Below are 10964 nucleotides of genomic sequence, written 5' to 3' on the forward strand. Positions count from 1 at the left end.
CTTCAAATGTATCATTCTGTGAAAAATAATTCACTGACAGACAGTTACAATGTCAGGATACTGTGATTTGATTTCCAATAAAAATTCTTTACCTATAACATAAAAATTATATATATATATACATTCATATGTATGTACATGTTTCTAGTCTATGCTCTCTAATAATAGTTGGAGAATAAGAAAATAAATGTTTTCTTTTCTTTGAATAATTCAGGATAGAAGTACGGTATTGAAGCAGATTATCGCCATTGCTGTTCATTTTACATTAGCAGTTAGAAGTGCAAGATTAAATCTGGATTTCCAATGGAATGATGTTAAAGAGGCTCCACATCTTTTCAAAAGGGGAAAAATAGTAGTTATTCAACTGAGATTATGCTTCTAGATTATAAAAATGGAGAGCATTCTTGGAGAAATACTCTTGCTTCGGAAAGTCAGCTTTTTCATGAAGGTATTTGAAGTCGAGATCTAATCCATTGAGATGGCAATAGAATGATTTTTAGGCTCAAAGTAGAAAGAAATATCTGCATCCAAATGAAGATTTTCTAAAAATGAACACATGAAGAACAGTAGAACATTTCTTTAGTGAAATGTGTTTGGAGTGAAACATTACACAGAAAAATATTGTGATACTGGGTAGTTTTGTTCTTTAAATGTTGAGACTTAAAGCAAAAATAGAGAAGGATGCATAAAAACATGTTTCTGGAAGTGACTGAAGACAGAAATGTATTATCTGGCACCTTACCAAGAAGAAAACTTCAGATCTAGTATTTCATATATGTTCTCAATATTTCATTCTAGTAATTGGCATTCCAGTTGGAGCTAACTAGAATCAACATGAAAGCTATTCGGGACCTCAGCATTTCTAAGAGCAGTTGGAGAAGAGCCAAGAGCAGGTCATCTATAGTAAGACATTTTGAGAAGGGTTTGAGAGTACCATTGCTGAAGGAGAAGCCACAGGCATATTTATACCAAGGGCAGATAGATGCCACTGAGTCTGCAGGACTCTGCATGTGGAACTCCTCTCACCTTTGTGATAAACTGGCCCCTTGGGCATCTCTCTGGGCTGTGGCTGAACAAGAACATCAATCAGGAGTTAACTCTTAGTCAATCAGGTCTGACTAATTGATGTCCTCATTCTTCCAACATGTTGTAAAACAAGGCATTCACTCTACAATCAAAATCTCAAAGTAAATAATTTATATCCTTACCACTGCCAATACTTGGTTCTTTGAAAATTTGGATCAATTTTTATCTATAGTACCAAGGAGTGTGTGAGGCCATAGTCACCTAAGAAATGGATTTGTCGTCTGCCTAATTTTATTTTTTTTATTTATTTTTTCATTTTTCATTTAATTAATTAATTTAGAATATTTTTCCATGGTTACATGATTCATGTTCTTTTCCTCCCCAAATTCCTCCCCCGCCTCCTGGAGCTGACGAGCAATTCCACTAGGTTTTACATGTATCATTGTTCAAAACCCATTTTCATGTTATTAATATCTACAATAGAGTGATCATTTAAAGCCCAAACTTGTAATCAGATACCCATCAAACCATGTGATCAATCATATGTTTTTCTTTAGTGTTTCTACTCCCACAATTCTTTTTCTGTATGTGGATAGCATTCTTTCTTATAAGTTCCTCTGGATTGTCCTGGGTTATTGCGTTGCTGTGAGTACAAAAGGCTATTGCATATGATTGTGCCATAACGTATCCGTCTCTGTGTACAGTGTTCTCCTAGTTCTGCTCCTTTAACTTTGCATCAATTTCTAGAGGTCTTTCCAGTTTACATGGAATTTCTTCAGTTCATCATTCCTTTCAGCACAATAGTATTCCATCACCAGCAGATACCACAATTTGTTCAGCCATTCCCCAATTGATGGACACCCCCTCATTTTCCCTGCCAAATTTTAGATAATTGTAGATAATACAATATGACACTGAATCACAGCTGATGAATAGCATAACATTTTTACTTAATCTGTGGTTAAAATAAATTTGTTGTTTTGTTTCTTTTTTTTTTTTTGACTAATAAATGTGAAGCTATATATGCAGCCACTTGCTTCATCCCATATTCTTTGGGTGATTAGATCAGTATTCAGTACAGACAACTTACTCAATAATGGCCTTAGTGATTGCTTTAAGTACATACAATCCGTGGCCTTTCCTCTTTACAGTGTTTCTCAAACAGATCACAGGTACAGTATCCGCGGCGTTTAGAAACAGCAGGTCATCTAGAAGTGAAGTCATTTGATAAGGTAAGGGATTTCTAGAAGTAGTGGCTGATGATTGATATATGGGAGAAACCTACTGAAAATGGAAGTAGGTATACATGTTATGCATGGGTTAATTTGGGCACATTTAGGAATAAAATTATAGTCATCCAGTGAAAGATTTTTTTTCTTTGTTACACCAAACCAAAGTGAACCATTCTCAGAGAACCATCATCTCCAATTTCCTGAAACAAAAAGAGAAAAAAAAATCACACTCTGGCAGATGGAATAAGCTGATGTTGATTTTATAGGAGTGAGAGAGCTTTGTATATTAAAATATAGTGGAAAAATATTAAAAATTATTGGTAATATAAAGACCAATCTTGCTGGTAAATTTTAATTCACTGTTCCCTTCTTACTGTGAACTATCAGAGTACCTTGTATCATCCATCATTTTTTATATTCTATATCATAGTAATTTTATTTGCATACATATCTTATCCCTGACTTTACTTTTCTCCACTGGTTCATCAGCTTAGTGAGGGGAAGAAATGGATCTAGTTTGGCTTTACATATGCCACAGAGTCTAGCATAGCAACTTATAAACTATAGCTATTTTATCAATGGCTATTGAGTTTAATTTAAATGATCAAAAGCAGAGAAGGAAGGTAGAGGATGAAGTACAAGAAAGCCAAAGTTAGGAAAGACAGATTTTAAGTTGAAATTTAAAAAATGATGGCACAGGGAAATTTGCCACAAAGAAAAGGGGAAAAATAACTACTAAAAGAAAACACCATTGTTATGATAACAAGAGTGTCTCATGCTTAATTTTAGTGAATTAAAAATAATTTTAAAATGAGAATGTTGTCATGTCCCTTGAAATATTAAGAGCTAGAATATGAGCTAAATATGATCTGGAAATACTGAAGGATAAGTGTTTTGACCAGGAATATTTGAGGCATTAGTCCTCTCTGGAGCTCTAAAGATATACTTGTCATGATCTCTTGTCCCTGCTGGTTTACAACAAACTTCTTTCTTCATTCACTTTTTTTTCATTTCCCTATTTTGTGAAGAAGAATCAGGTTCACTGTCTATATAGAAATAGAAGACATTATTGAATGTGACACTGAAGGAGACAGAAAACCAGCTCGGTTGAGAGTGAAGGTGTCCAGGTGTTCTTTGGGAAAGTAAACTACTTTGTTCCACGTGTTGGAGCTTAGAGATAGCCAATAAAGAGTTAAAATGGTAAAGGTGAAAGGCAAGGCTGATTGCAACATGGCTTGGGCTACACAGTGGCATGTATGCCATAGGAATTAGGAACCTTGATATTTCTCTTAAATTACAGGTTAATCTCAATTTAATTGAACTTTGTAAACTAGTCACCTCTAATTTGAGATATTTCCTATTATATTTGACTTCTTCTAAGTGATTTCCAGAAAGTCATTGCCTTTGAACTACATGCAAACAGCCACACCCCAAAGAAAATGTAGGCTTGGAAAGTAAGGGAAATGAATGTAGGTGCGTGTGTACGCTGCTTATACACAGAATTAAAAAAAAAAAACAACCCTGGAAAAACAAGTAACAAGAAGAATGAGTAATTTAACACTGCCTGGGGCGTGTGTGTGTGTGTGTGTGTGTGTGTGTGTGTGTGTGTGTGTGTGCTGGCAGGTTCAGTGGGGTTTGGGTAGCTTTCGGTTTAATGAAAAAAAAAAACCAACACAAAAACCCCAACAATTCACACACACAAAAAATACCAAAACACACCGTACGGACTAACATTTCTCCTGGCCTGTGAGCTATTAGATTAAAGTGTATTCCACATGATCTTACAGTTGTCACAAAAAGATGTAGATTCTTTTATTAACATTATTATCACTCTTAGAGCATTATCTTAGTCAAAATCACTTACTTTGCCCAAGTTTGCTGAGGAGAATTGTTTTTGGGTGCCCAAGTTTCCATACCCTTTGATTTCATGATTAGCCACTCTCTTGACTTTCTATCACTTTTCTTACTGGTCACACAAATTCTTCTCTGGACCTTATTTTTCAATGTAGATCCTCAAAATTTGTAGTCAGATGACAAGTCATCAGCCGCACTGCCCTTTTAGGACTTCTTCGAAACCATCTGAGTAAGATGAGGATTTATCCCATTTTTTAGACTCAAGAAGAAGGAGGTTCTACAACTTCTCACAGTATCCTATTCCAGGATTTAAGCATCCTCGCTGTTACTTTATTTCCCTCACAGGGATATTCCAAAGATCAATGAGATAATAGGAGCAGGAGTATATAGATTGCCAGGGGTTAGGTGGGACTTTAGAGATCACCCCCTTTATTTAAGAAGTTGAGGTCCAGAGAGGCTAAATTGTGGAGCTAGGACTTGAAGGCGATCTCTCCTGACTCCAGAAAGCAGACCCTATCGTGTGGGTACATATACATTTCTAAATGCTGGGAGTATCGCTACTAGTACTACTAAATGGCTTTCTCAGAGATCATCCTCAAGATAAAAAACTCACCTTTAAAAGATGCTAGGAAAAATGAGACACTTTGGAATGTAGAGGGATATGGGAGCCAGGATTAAGGAATTTGTGTATACATATATTTGTTTTGGCCATCACTCATTTTATCTTTCTTGCCTACTTTGTTAGATAATTTTATTTAGAAAGTAGGAAGTTGTGGCTGTGAGCGAGATTGATCTTCATTTCATTAAGTGCTGAAAAGTGTGCTCACCTTTGAGGGAAAGAGGCTGCATGTTAATTCCTGTAGTAATTTACAGAAGCAACAAAAGGGTTTTCCCCAATCCCTCATCTGGTTTCTACATTCATCTTAGTACATTTTCTGAACCACACCCTGATCGCGTTACGTAATGTTGGGTGATACCAGGTCACCTTTCCTTGTGATTTTTTTAAAAAGTGTATACCAACTGTCGTAAGCAAATTCTACAGACAAGTCAAGGTCTGCTTTTAATTTGATTCTTAGAATTACTACTTAGTTAATGTTTAATAGCTAACGTTTGTATACACTCCAGAGTTAAAAAGTACTCTGTACATATTGTCCAATTGGATTTTTGCAATGGTTCTATGTGGAATATGTAGCAGAAGTAGTAGGACCCTCATTTTATGGAGAGTCTCTCTGAGCCTTCTTGTTGTTCAGTCATCTTCCAGTCACGTCTGACTTTTTGTGATCCCATTTGGGGTTTTCTTGGCAAAGATACTGGAATAGTTTGCCATTTCCTTCTCCAACTCATTTTACAAATGAAGAAACTGAGGCAAACTGGGTTAAGTGACTTTCCTAGGGCCACATAGCTAAGAGGTATCTGAGGCCAGATTTGAACTCATGAAGATAGTCTTCCTGACTCCAGATATAGCATGCTATCCACTGTGTCACCTAGCTGCTTTAATTTTCCAAGTCTTAGTTTTTAAAGATAATTTGGCTAAAATGAAACAACAAATAAGTTGGTAGAAGCAGGGTCCATGTTTTTAGACTTTTAGTCTAATACTCTTTCTACTCTGAACAATTTTAGATGATAATTTCCTTTGTTAATTCAAATGATCGTCTCAACATCGACCAATCAATCAGCATTTATTAAGTACCAACTATGTGCCAATCTGTCTGATAGGTGCTGGGGATACAAGGAATGAAAGAATTCCTTCTTTTAAGGAGTTTACATTCTAATGAACAGTATCATAAATTAAATTCCCTCTTTTTGTAGCTCTATGGATATTTTTCCATTAAAGTATAAATGTGGCTAAATAATTAGGAAATTTTAGAAATTGTTTGCATTTACATAGTGCTTTAGAGTTTATATAGTTTTCCTCATAACTGTGAAGTAATATAGGTATTCACAAAATTTCAGTGTTAGAAGGGACTTTGGTAGCCATCTAGTCTAATACACATTTGAAAAAAATCTTACACATAGTCATCCAGACTTCTAGTGAGATTCGGAAGCCCACTGCTGTATAAGATGGCTCATCCCACTTTTGGTCAGCTCTGGTTATTAGGAAGTTCTTTTTGACTTCAAGTCTTTTTGGCCTCTTGAACCAATTGCTTCTGGTTACTTTCTTTTTAGTCAAGTAGATCAAGACTAGTCTCTCTTCCATATGATAGCTTTTCAGGACAGCTCCCTTCCCTTTCCCCCTCTCCTCTTTTTTCCAGGCTTAATATCCTCAATTGCTTCAGCCAATCCTCATCTGGCATGAAAGGGAGTCCTTTCACCCATGAGGTAGGAATGGTGGAAGAACCTCTGAACCAAGAGTAAGAGGATGTGGGTCCAAATCCTACCTTTGATTAGACTGTTGTTCAGGTCCTTATTTTTAAAATGATGAGGTTGGACTAAATGACTTGAGGTTCCTTCTAGCTCTAGATCAGTGATTCCCAAAGTGGGCACCACCGCCCCCTGGTGGGTGCTGCAGCGATCCAGGGGGGGCAGTGATGGCTACACTTTTTTGGTATTACATTCTATTCTGAGTTCAATAAATATTTTCATAATTTCCAGGGGGTGCTAAGTAATATTTTTTTTTGGAATGGGGGCGGTAGGCCAAAAGAGTTTGGGAACCCCTGCTCTAGATCAATGATTTCTAGCTGTCTTGACTTTCCCGATTACCTTCCTCCGGATATCCTCCAGCAGAGGAGTCATAATCAAGGCCCAGATGCAAATCACTCAGAAAACAGCCCAAACCAGTCTAAAACATAACTGAGCAATGTTTAAAAAATATATGTGTAGATAATATTAATTTGTAGTTTTCGAAGTCAATATGCAGGTGCTGGCACTTGAGTTTTTACCGATGCTTCAGTTTATTACTATTGTTCTTAAACTGTGGCAAACAGCACTACATACCCTGCTCTACATGTCTGATTTTCTCTCACTTTATTCCTAAAAGCTGTGGCTCTCTTCATGTAGCCCTGGGTCACCTGAGCTTTTCGAGGTCACCTCTCATTTACCTTGTGGTCTGCTCAAACCATCTTCACAAAAACCTGGATTTATTTTTTACTCAAGTCATGAAAAATACAGACATCAAACATCAGTTTTCTGGGGATCCACCAAAGGTCTCTTTCTATTTTTATATTAATGCTAATGGCTTCTTTTAGGGGCCAGTCATTCAGCTGGCCCAAATCCACTTAACTGCACTGCGTGTACTCTTTTGTCTCTTATAAGATTTGCTCTAGACTTTGATGTAGTTCTAGACTGCTAAGATCTTGGATCCTTGCCAGCTTTAAAGTAAGCTTTAACAAATGTGTTGGAATTCAACAAGCATGAGGATGAATGAGGACATCCTAAGCATGAAAAAGGCAATGTGGTGGGATGGCCCAGAGCATAGAATTTTTTTTTACTGGGTTGGGGGAGGTTGGTTGAGGGGGTCAGAGTTGTCAACTTTGACTAGAGTATGGGGAATGGAGTGATGTGGATAATGGCCAACAGTTGAGTAATATCTTTACCAACTTTCTAAGAGGTATTATTGTTGTTGGTGGTGGTGGTGTTAGTGATGGAGGAGTTAGATTTGTGATTGGTAAAATCTTTGCTGAAACTATAGTTTTAAAATAATGATACACTTAGCCGTTCTTATTGGGAGCTTTTAACACATTAAAAAAAGCATTAAAAGTCAATAATCCTGGGGTAAAGAGTAAACATGACAACAATTTTCCAGTTTCAACAAACATCATTTCCATGTGCTAATAGCTAATGAAGATTCATACCCTCAAGCTTTTAACAGAATTGCTAACATACACAGAATTTGCTGTTCTTTGGAAATTAGCTTGTTGTGAAAATTAGTGAGAGAACAACATAGAAATAATTTATATGACAGACAGATGCATTTTGGTGCACCCAAACTTCCCTAGAGCTTGACCTTTGTATAATGTCTCTAAAAGACTTTTTTTTTTGTTTTTATATTTTTAAACCCTTAACTTCTGTGTATTAGTTCCTTGGTGGAAGAGTGGTAAGGGTAGGCAATGGGGGTCAAGTGACTTGCCCAAGGTCACACAGCTTGGAAGTGTCTGAGGCCAGATTTGAACCTAGGACCTCCCATCTCTAGGCCTGGCTCTCAATCCACTGAGCTACCCAGATGCCCCCTCTAAAAGACTTTTAAATCATTCTGAACATTTTTTTAAAGAGTCTAATAGTAATGCTTTGTCCAGGTCCAAGTCAAAGAATTGGCTTAAATTAAGCAGTAGTTGATAATAGTTTAAGATTAAAGCAAAATAAATTATCTTTATATACCTGTACTTCTTGAAATCATTCTCAATGCTTATCCTTTTTTAGAGCCTAATAGTGATGCTCTGTCCAGGCCTGAGGGGAGGAATAATCTTACACTAAGTAGTGATTGAAAATAGTTTAAGATTAAGGCAAAATAAATTATCTTTACATATCTAGACTTCTCTAAATCATCTGTATCCTTTTAACTAGGTGGCACAGTGGATAGAGTGCTGGCCTCAAGTCAACAAGACATCTTCATGAGTTTCTATCTGGCCTCAGATATTTACTAGCTGTGTACCCCTAAGTCACTTAACTCTGCCTCAGTTTCCTCATCTATAAAATGAGCTGGAGAAGGAATTGGCAAACCACCTTTGTCAAGAAATCCCTAATGGAGTCACATCAAGAGTTTGACATGATTGAACAGAAGTTTGCTTAGTTTATGGAAGTAAACTCATTTGGCAGATGGGTGGCATCCTGAATAGAGTGCCTGACATAATCAAGAGGATCTGAATTTAATTTTACCTCAGATATATTAACTAGCTATGTGACTCGACATAAGTCACTTACTTTTTCTGTCTCATTTTCCTCATCTATAAAATGGGGATAATAATAGCAGCTATCTCACAGGTTATTGTGAAGCTCTACTGAGATTATATATTTTATATTATTATCTATTATATTGTTTATGACATCATATTTTACATAATATATTCTGTTGTATAATATTGTCATATATTATGTAATACGATATATATTTAATATATAATAGTATAACATTTAATATATTATATATCTATAAATCTTAAAGTACTATATAAATTAATAGCATTTTTATTCTTTTTTTTGAATTTTGAAAATAGAGTGGAAGGAGTATTAGATATAATCTGATCTAATTTTCTTATTTTAAAGATGAAGAAACTAAGTCCTAGATAGGTTGGATAATCAGCCCAAAGTGATGCTGCTGCCAGGTAACAGCAGAGGGAGGCCTTGAATACAGATCTCCTAAATCCAATTCCCATTTTTGCTCCATGTTTCAGTGGTTTTTAATTTTTATTGGAAAAAAATGTAGTTGAATATAAGAATGTGCTAAGTTATGCTTCCCAGTTAGTCAGCCTATAGTTAGAAGTCCTAACTTTGAATCCTGGTTCTTCCACTTGCTTTGTGTGTTAGAGTAGGTGTTGGCTAATATAGAAGTTTTCTTGGCATCTGTGAGTTTTAGTAGTTATTCTAGATCAGGGACTTTTAACTTAAAGAGTTCATGGACTGATTTCAGGAACTTGGATAGAAAAAAATGACATCTTTAACTCAGTATATTTGGTTGTCTTTGTGCTCGATGTATTTTATTTCATGCATCCCCAAACATCATTCTGAGAAGGGGCTCATGGACTTCAGCAGCCTGTTGCCCCAGGGGAGAACCCCTGGACTCAGTGATCTCTGAGGTTTCTTTTAGCTCTAGACTATTTTATGAAATTCAATAGGAATAAATAAGGCTCTTGGGCTAAAAAGAAGTTAATTTCCCAAGTTTAAGATAAGGAAGGCCTGGAAAGACAGCAGTTGCTTTAAAAAAGATCTGGGGATTTAAGTGAGATTCAACTCAAGATAAGTCAGCAACTTGATGTAGCAGCCAAAAGAACTAATGCAATCTTCAGCTATGTTAACAGGGAAGGTGATAGTATTACTGTGCTCTGCTCTTGTTAGATCTCGTCTGGAGTGCTGTGTTCAGTCCTGGGCACCAGGGTATCAGAAAGACATTGATTGTTGTTCATCCATTGTTTTGAAGGGGCAGATGACATCATGGGATGATGGTGTCTTGAGGTGAATGAATTGGAATTAAGTGAGGCAGAGCTGTACAAAGTCATCAGTCTCATTCTCTCTATCAGAATTACTGAAGTCCAGTGGCAGGACAAAAGTCAGAATGTCTAGTGTTGGTCCAAGATATGGTGGATGACCTTGGCATCTTTGATGTCTGACCAAGCTCTTTGATGGCCATTGGAATAAACTGTTCTCATCTGCCCCTTCAGCATAGGCTGGATGACTTCTTGTCAGCTATGTAAAAATGAGGAATCCCTTTTCTGCATTGGCTGGTTGAGACAGACACTCAGATCCCTTCGAAATCAAATTCTGTGATCTACATCCACATGAAATTTGTTTAAACACATCTTTTTGGTTTTCTAGAAATACACTATACCATGTTGTCTCTAATTCTTCATTATGTCTTTAAAAAAAACAATATACAAGCACATTTGTAGGTAGTAGAAAAAAAGCCAAAAGATGGTGCATGTGCGTGCGTGTGTGTAAGTGTGTGTGAGAGAGAGACAGAGACAGAGAGAGAAGAAACAAGAGAGGAGACAAGAGGAAGAAGGAAGAAGAGAGGGAAAAAAGGAGGAGGACAAGAAGAAGAAAGTTTAAGAGATTAAATTAAAAAAGAGTTTTTGTAATAAAATCCCTTAATTCTGGTATTAAAGACTGGAACACAATTTAGATGATCTCAGAGATAGATCACCACTAATGGGTCATCATTAGGAGAGCAGCTATATATATATATATATATATATATATATA

At 36.4% G+C, this 10964-nt stretch overlaps 1 long non-coding RNA gene across 1 annotated transcript in view; it reads right to left on the reverse strand.

Moving 5' to 3' along the window:
• Positions 1-1827: 1827 nt before the first annotated feature.
• Positions 1828-10964, reverse strand: part of LOC123236879 — a 15549-nt gene continuing 6412 nt past the window's right edge. The window contains exon 3 of the long non-coding RNA XR_006505440.1: positions 1828-2458. This is a non-coding gene — a long non-coding RNA (uncharacterized LOC123236879). The remainder of the gene's footprint in view (positions 2459-10964) is intronic.

This window comes from Gracilinanus agilis, chromosome 2, assembly GCF_016433145.1.
Source record: "Gracilinanus agilis isolate LMUSP501 chromosome 2, AgileGrace, whole genome shotgun sequence".
Classification (NCBI taxonomy): domain Eukaryota; kingdom Metazoa; phylum Chordata; class Mammalia; order Didelphimorphia; family Didelphidae; genus Gracilinanus; species Gracilinanus agilis.